General features: G+C 41.4%; 1 non-coding gene across 1 annotated transcript; it reads right to left on the bottom strand.

The window, feature by feature from the left end:
• Positions 1-5,138: 5,138 nt before the first annotated feature.
• TRNAP-AGG (transfer RNA proline (anticodon AGG)) lies at positions 5,139-5,210 on the bottom strand. Its single transcript has one exon. It is a non-coding gene; the product is annotated as a tRNA-Pro (tRNA).
• Between the last annotated feature and the right edge of the window lie 1,590 nt (positions 5,211-6,800).

The following is a 6,800-nucleotide window of genomic DNA, read 5'->3' as shown; positions in this document are numbered from 1 at the left end:
TTATTATACGAATTGCTAAATATCGCTTAATGATTAGAATTGCATTTCTTATGAAATCTACTATGTAAAATGTATAATTCAAGGGGTCACGGATGACCAACAGTAGCTGGACTACGTGGAATTCTTTGCACCTATGCCAGTTGCGTTGGAGTTCTCCCATGTCAATTAGATCATTCTAATGCATGACTGATCATATTGTATTCATAATATGTGATAACACTCGATTGAATTTAGGATACCACCATTCCCCTTAAATGAGTCTACTTATAACTGTTAATGCTACGATCCTGCAAGACTCATGAGCCGAACATGGTGTTATAGGACACTGTGTTTGAGTTGTCAGCCTACACTAAGGTGAGGAGCCTTCTCGCAATGATTATTGAGCTTGAAAGCAACCTGCCTATCTTATGTGATTGAATGGGGGTGATGAACCTAAAAATAGGTCAAGGGACACGGGTGAGTAGTTATGTAACACCTGGGCCAAATTGTCACTGCATCTTAAAACATCCACTAGTGGAACTGCCACAGGACCGCGTTAAGTAGCCTGCACAGAGTACATGTGCGAGCCCCTAAAAACTAGGGATAAGTGACGTCAGGTGTCAATGTCACCAAGCTACGAAAAGATGACGCCACAAACGTAGTTAAACCTAAATATGACCTGAATCAAAAATGGGCCACGGGGCCAACTCTCCTAACAATCCGATGCGACAGACGAAAATGACCGTGGGCCGCTCGTCGAAATCGTGCTAAGTCTGAAACTATAGGAAAACATCGGCTTCACTGAGCTTGAGGTCCATCACGAACGGTAAACCCAGATGGTGCCCTAAACTACACAACTTGGGTTGGGAAGAAAGTACTTGAAACAAGCAACTCTCCTAGACCTGAATCTGAAACTTAAGTGACATAGGCCTCGCCACTCATTTGTGAAATTACAACTTTTCGACCATCAAATTGCGACCAAACTCAAGCCATGAGTCAAGGATATTTTCTTGCTCATATCCGTATAACTGTGGCCCTGATTGAGCACCGATTGTCGTCGATCGCAAGTAGAGTCCTTGCAATTGATCAAGGCATTTGATCTCCACCCGATTTGGATCAATTGTAGATCCTATGATGGGGCACCTGTACCATTGCGCGGGTGAGCCAATGGGCCCCTGAAATAGCCCTATGGGCCAAAATTCAGCCCACAAGGGGCATACATGCTAAAAAAGGGTCCCCATAGCTATTTAGACATAAAATCTGGGCTATATAAGGCCCATAAATTCACTCCCCCACTCCCATACGAATTCCAGCTACAAGGGAGAGAGGGAGTAGGGAGAAGTAGAAAAAGGAGCTCCTTGGGGAGTTGTTTCAGAGGATTTCCACACTGCTGCTGACCCACGTCAGAAATCGTCACCACGCCCTGTCATAGGGGGCAGCCCGGTGGCAAGGAAGAGGTAATCCTTTAGCCCTTTTTAAATTTTAGCATTGTACGCCGTTTGCATGCACTCTTACAAGCTAATCCCATCGGTGCAGGGCTTTAATACACCCGTCCACGGACCCGAATCCTAGAGACGACACTAGGAATTCAATGGACTACTTCTAAGTGCGGACCATTATCCTTAGGTGACCAATTATCGAACCTATGTTGCAAATAATGATTGCGTTGTGAAAATTATGATGCGCATGTTAATCAGCAAGTAACCTTTGATTGTTTGTCTTCCATGAATTTGCAAATCATGCTTAGTGTAGCCAAACTTTGACTTCATACTAAAATAGGCCAGAATTATTGAACTGTTATCCGTGATTTACTCTATTCTCTTACACATGCAACTAATTGCTTAATAATTGTGAAGTCTGCGATGATTTGGGGCAATGTATCCGCATGTCCGACATAATGCTCAATTTGAATAGAATGTCTTGATTTGTTGCCATGTAAGCCTGCAATTTTCTAAAATAAGTAATGTATGTGACCTTCTATGAAATGTTAATTGACTGGCCAATTGGGTCGGCCAATAAATTGCAAAAGCCATATGGGCAGCCTTATCAGGTTGGCTGCCCGGGGACGATCTGATCGATCCAGGTTGAATACAGACAACTGGTAGTAGTTGGACTACATGGGATGCTCGCACCTAATGCTGGTTGCGCCATAGTTCACCTGAATGAGCCGAATTAGCCCACTAGCTGGCCAACCATGTGTGTTTTCCATGTATGATCACGCCCACCTGAACTTGGGACACCCCACGCCCCTGAAACGCCTACTTATAACCATTAGTGATACAATCCATACGTCTCAAGAGCCATGCATGGTGGTATGAGATACTGTGTTCGAGTTGTCGGGCTACGTTGGGGTGACGAGCCTCCCAGTAGTGACCGTGAGCAATCCAATTTAAATCCTACCTATCATATGAGCTTAGCTGGGAGTGACGAACCAGACGGATCAAGGGTCGCAGGCGTAGGGCTGCTATGGCTGCCCTGAGCCTCATGATCCGGTTAGGGCCTTTGATTTCATTGGAGTGCCTTAGTTTCCCCAATATTACCAGATGAATGGACTTAACTAAACACTCAACTAACATGATCATTGTTGCATTTCATTAAATAGGTGATGACTCGACATTTAAGGTCGTGTGATGAGGGAGTGTTGGTTATTTGCGAACGTAAGATGGAGTTGCAATGAGCCAGTATTGGATTGTGAGGGCATGCATCATATCATAACATCATGCATGTGCATTAACAATAGTATCTAGGGATCATATGCTTAGTTTCTTTTCATTAATTATGCCTGTGGAATTGATAACTTGTGTAACTTGATGTCAATGGAACCACTGAGTTGATCACTCACTTCCACTCTGGGATGGTATTTTAAAATATCAACCAGACCCTATCTTAGATGCAGGTATCACAGATCCCGACGCGCTAGATGAGGCAACCATAGACGCTGAGGAGGAGCTCTCATACTTACAACTGTTGGGCGGGTCGCCATAGGCTGCCCTAGGGCCAGCGACGGGGCCTTAGGACAGGGATATTTTATTTTTATTTTTTATTTTATTATTATTATCATTATTTGGTTTTTTTTATTTTTTTTATGACTACGTATTTTGCTGGGACGTGGTCCCGTACACTGAATATAAACTCATCATTTTGTTAGTCATATTTTAAGTTAAGTTACGTTTATTTCAGTGTACTTGTACGATCCATTTAATTTCTCGAATGCTCAAACACCGAGTAAATAAAAACCAAAATCATCCACTTCTGCAAAGCATAAATGACACTGGGACATCGGGAGTCAAGTAAAACTTGACTCCCGAAATTCAAGGCGTTATAAGTTGCTACGGCTGCTACGAGCCTCGTGATCTGAATGAGACCCGTGATATAATGGTGGTACCCAACTTACTCGACTCCCGAAATTCAGGGCGTTACAAGTTGCTATGACCGTTACGAGCCTTGTGATCCGAATGAGACCCATGATATAATGGTGGTACCCAACTTCTCTAATATGCTGAATGAATAAGACCTAATAACTATTTGGCTAATCATGCATATCATTTATATTTATTGGTAATCCTGGTGACGAGCCACATTATACTAGGATAGGTAGTTTACGAATAGAGTCAGAGTCACGTGATAAGGGAGTGTTGGCATTTGTGAATAGGCGTTGGAGTCGCTTATTGAGGGAGTGTTGGATTGTAAGGCTATGCATCATTTCATTTTAACATTCATTTACCTAACAAGATTAGATAGGAAGTGTTTGCTTACCTGTGCTATCATTACTTGTGTTGATTGAGTTGATAACATGTGGAACTTATAATAAATAGAACCATTGAGTTTATCACTCACTCTCATTTTGAGACGACGTTTTAAAACACCAACCAGACATTGTTGTAATTGCAGGGGTTACTGAGGCGGATGCATTGGAGAGCACGTCTAGAGGAGAAGTTCTCTTTCTTCCAGTTATCTGATGGGTAGTTGTATTCGACTCGCCTCGTTGTTGGACTTGTTGGATATTCTTTTGTTGGATAGATTATGGACATAACACATTTTTTGTTGATTTCGAAACAGTATATTGGGATACAGCTGTGGACCCTAGGTTTTGAATGAATGTATATTATATATTTTGGGATTCTACTTGCTTTAGACACATTCATTTTAAAGTATATTATGCAATTTATCTTAGTTCTATGATTGTTCGAATCTCAGGTTAACAGTACATTAAATAAATGCTTCTGCGGAGCACAAGTGACACTCGAAATATTAAGAATCGAGTTTATGCTCAACCCTTTATTATTATTATTATTATTATTATTATTATTATTTTGGTATTATTATTATTATTTTTTGGGGTTAGCTTGTTAGTACACAAGCCACTGTCAGCACACACTCCACTGTCAGTGTACCAAGACCTCAGTGTTGAAAGGAGTTCATGCTCGACCCTGGTATTCAAAATGTTACATGTATATCCCCGCTATACATTAGTTTTTCCAGCTCCTTGTAAGCTATGGTCCAAAAATATAGTAGATCCAAATCTCCTGTGGATCACACCACTGGAAAAAGTGGTGATTGGCTATTAAAATCTTCTCGTGGGCCATAAAAAGTCTTGGATCAAGCTGCTATTTGTGCCGTCCCTTCATCCAAGTCTGTGTGACCTGATCAACGTGGCAAATAATGGTAGCCGTTCAAGCACCACTTCTTCCTGTTGTATGGTCCACCTTAGATTTGGATCTGCTTCATTTTTTGGCTTATCTGGAAAAACGGATGGCAAGTGCGGATATACTGCACCTGCATCAAGGTCGGCCCCGTGATCAGAGAAACACCCACTACGGTATTACCCGGGTAATACCTGATCTGCTCTGGACTTCTGTACATGGTGATGAGAGACACACCAAACGGACGGGTTGAATGAAATACAGACACCATGATATCCGCTCTGGACTTTTGTATATGGTGGCAAGGGACACACCAAATGAACGGGTTAGATGAAATACAGACACCGTGATAACTCCACACATAATCTTAGTGTTGGGGTCCCATGACCATTGTGGTGGGCCAAAAGGAGGGGAAAACAAAAAAAAAAAAACAAACAAACGTTCACTAACATGCTGAACGGTTCAGATCAACCCCGCGCTGAAATACAAGACACCAAAATGCAAGGTAGAGATTAAGGGGCATTCCGAGAATTGAACTCGGAACCTCTCGCACCCTAAGCGAGAATCATACCACTAGACCAAATGCCCTCTTGATGGTAAAATTTCTGCATTATATAATAAATGTGGGCCCACGCAATCCAGACCGTTCAATAAATGAACCCTCCGTCGAGGTGCGAATTGAAAAGAGATCGCACGGGCATGATCCACATTTATCAAAAGAGAACCGAAGATTGCATGGAGTGAAGCTTCTATAACGAGAGATTCTGAGCGCATGATCTGTCGACGTTGGAGCCCATCGGATCAACGGCCTGGATAGCTGAGCGTTGGGCCAACTCGTCCTAACTCAAGCCACCAGGATCAGATAATTCAAAGTTCAGTAATCCAAAAGGAATTACAGAGTTCTTGGACCCCTGGTTTGTGGATCCGAACCGTTGATTTGATGGACCCGCTGTGGATGGAACATATCGCTAGATTAATCCAAAATAAGCGATCCCAACCATCCAATTTTTTGCTTTTACCTGTTTCTCCGTTGAATTTGGAGCTTGTCTGTATTCTTCTTAGTCTGAATCTTCTACTAAATAGCAAGGCGGCAATTGAAGGGTTAAGATTATTCCATTGGGGAGATGTTGGATCAGATAATTCCGGTGTTTCCAATCTGTACAAATGGGGCCCATGGTTCAGAAATCGAGACAGTCGACTAGTGGGCCCACTTTATATAAACCAGAAATGTCCCAGATGGGATAATCGTATCCCTTCCATTTGCAGACGGAGAATGGTTAGTTGAAAAATACAGCAACGTTCCAGATACAACTAGAAGGATATTAAACGAGCCATCCACTGTGGCCAGGGGGTTTATGGCAAAGGACTTGTAGAGTCCTTACCTATAAGGTTAGCAAATGGCCTATCATAGAAGTGGGAGCCACCATCACTTACGATGGCTTTAAGTGATCCCAATCTTGATAAAATATTTTCCATTAGAAATCATAGAACTATCTTGTTGTCATTAGTCCTGCATGGAATCACCTCTACCCATGTTGAAACATAATCCACAACTAAGAGTATACAAAGGTATCCAAAAGATGAAGGGAATGGTCGCATAAAATTAATACCCCAATAGTAAAAAAAAATCTACAACTAAAATTGAGTTTAAGGGCATTGCTTCTCGGCAGGACAATTAACCTTCCTAATTTCTGACATCACACACACAGTTTATAAAACTCGCGAGTATCTCTAAACATTGTCGACCAATAGAAATCATATTGTAAAATTTTGACAATGATTCGCTTTGATGAAAAATGACCACCACAAGCCTGTGAGTAACAAAAGAAGATGATATTTGTTTATTCATTGTTTGGGACACATCTCCCAATGATTTGATTTGTGCAATGTTTAAACAAATATGAGTCATCTTAGAAAAAACTGTATACCTTGGATAAAAATTTATTCTTATCTTGTGACGTCCATTGGATTGATAATTTACCTATCACAAAATAATTAGCCATGTCAAAGGAAATTGGGAAACAAAAAATAACTATTCATCCAGGAAAGTGTCTTTGATCAGCGAAATCTCAATGGAATCTAAGAGGACAAGTCGGGACAAAGGGTCTGCCATTACATTCTATACTTCTTTCTTATCACGTATTTCTAAGTTTAACTCTTCGAGTAGGAGGATTTATC

This window comes from Magnolia sinica, chromosome 2, assembly GCF_029962835.1.
Source record: "Magnolia sinica isolate HGM2019 chromosome 2, MsV1, whole genome shotgun sequence".
Lineage (NCBI taxonomy): Eukaryota > Viridiplantae > Streptophyta > Magnoliopsida > Magnoliales > Magnoliaceae > Magnolia > Magnolia sinica.
The sequence above is the reverse complement of the archived record's forward strand: the minus strand, read 5'-3'. Positions and strand labels throughout refer to the sequence as shown.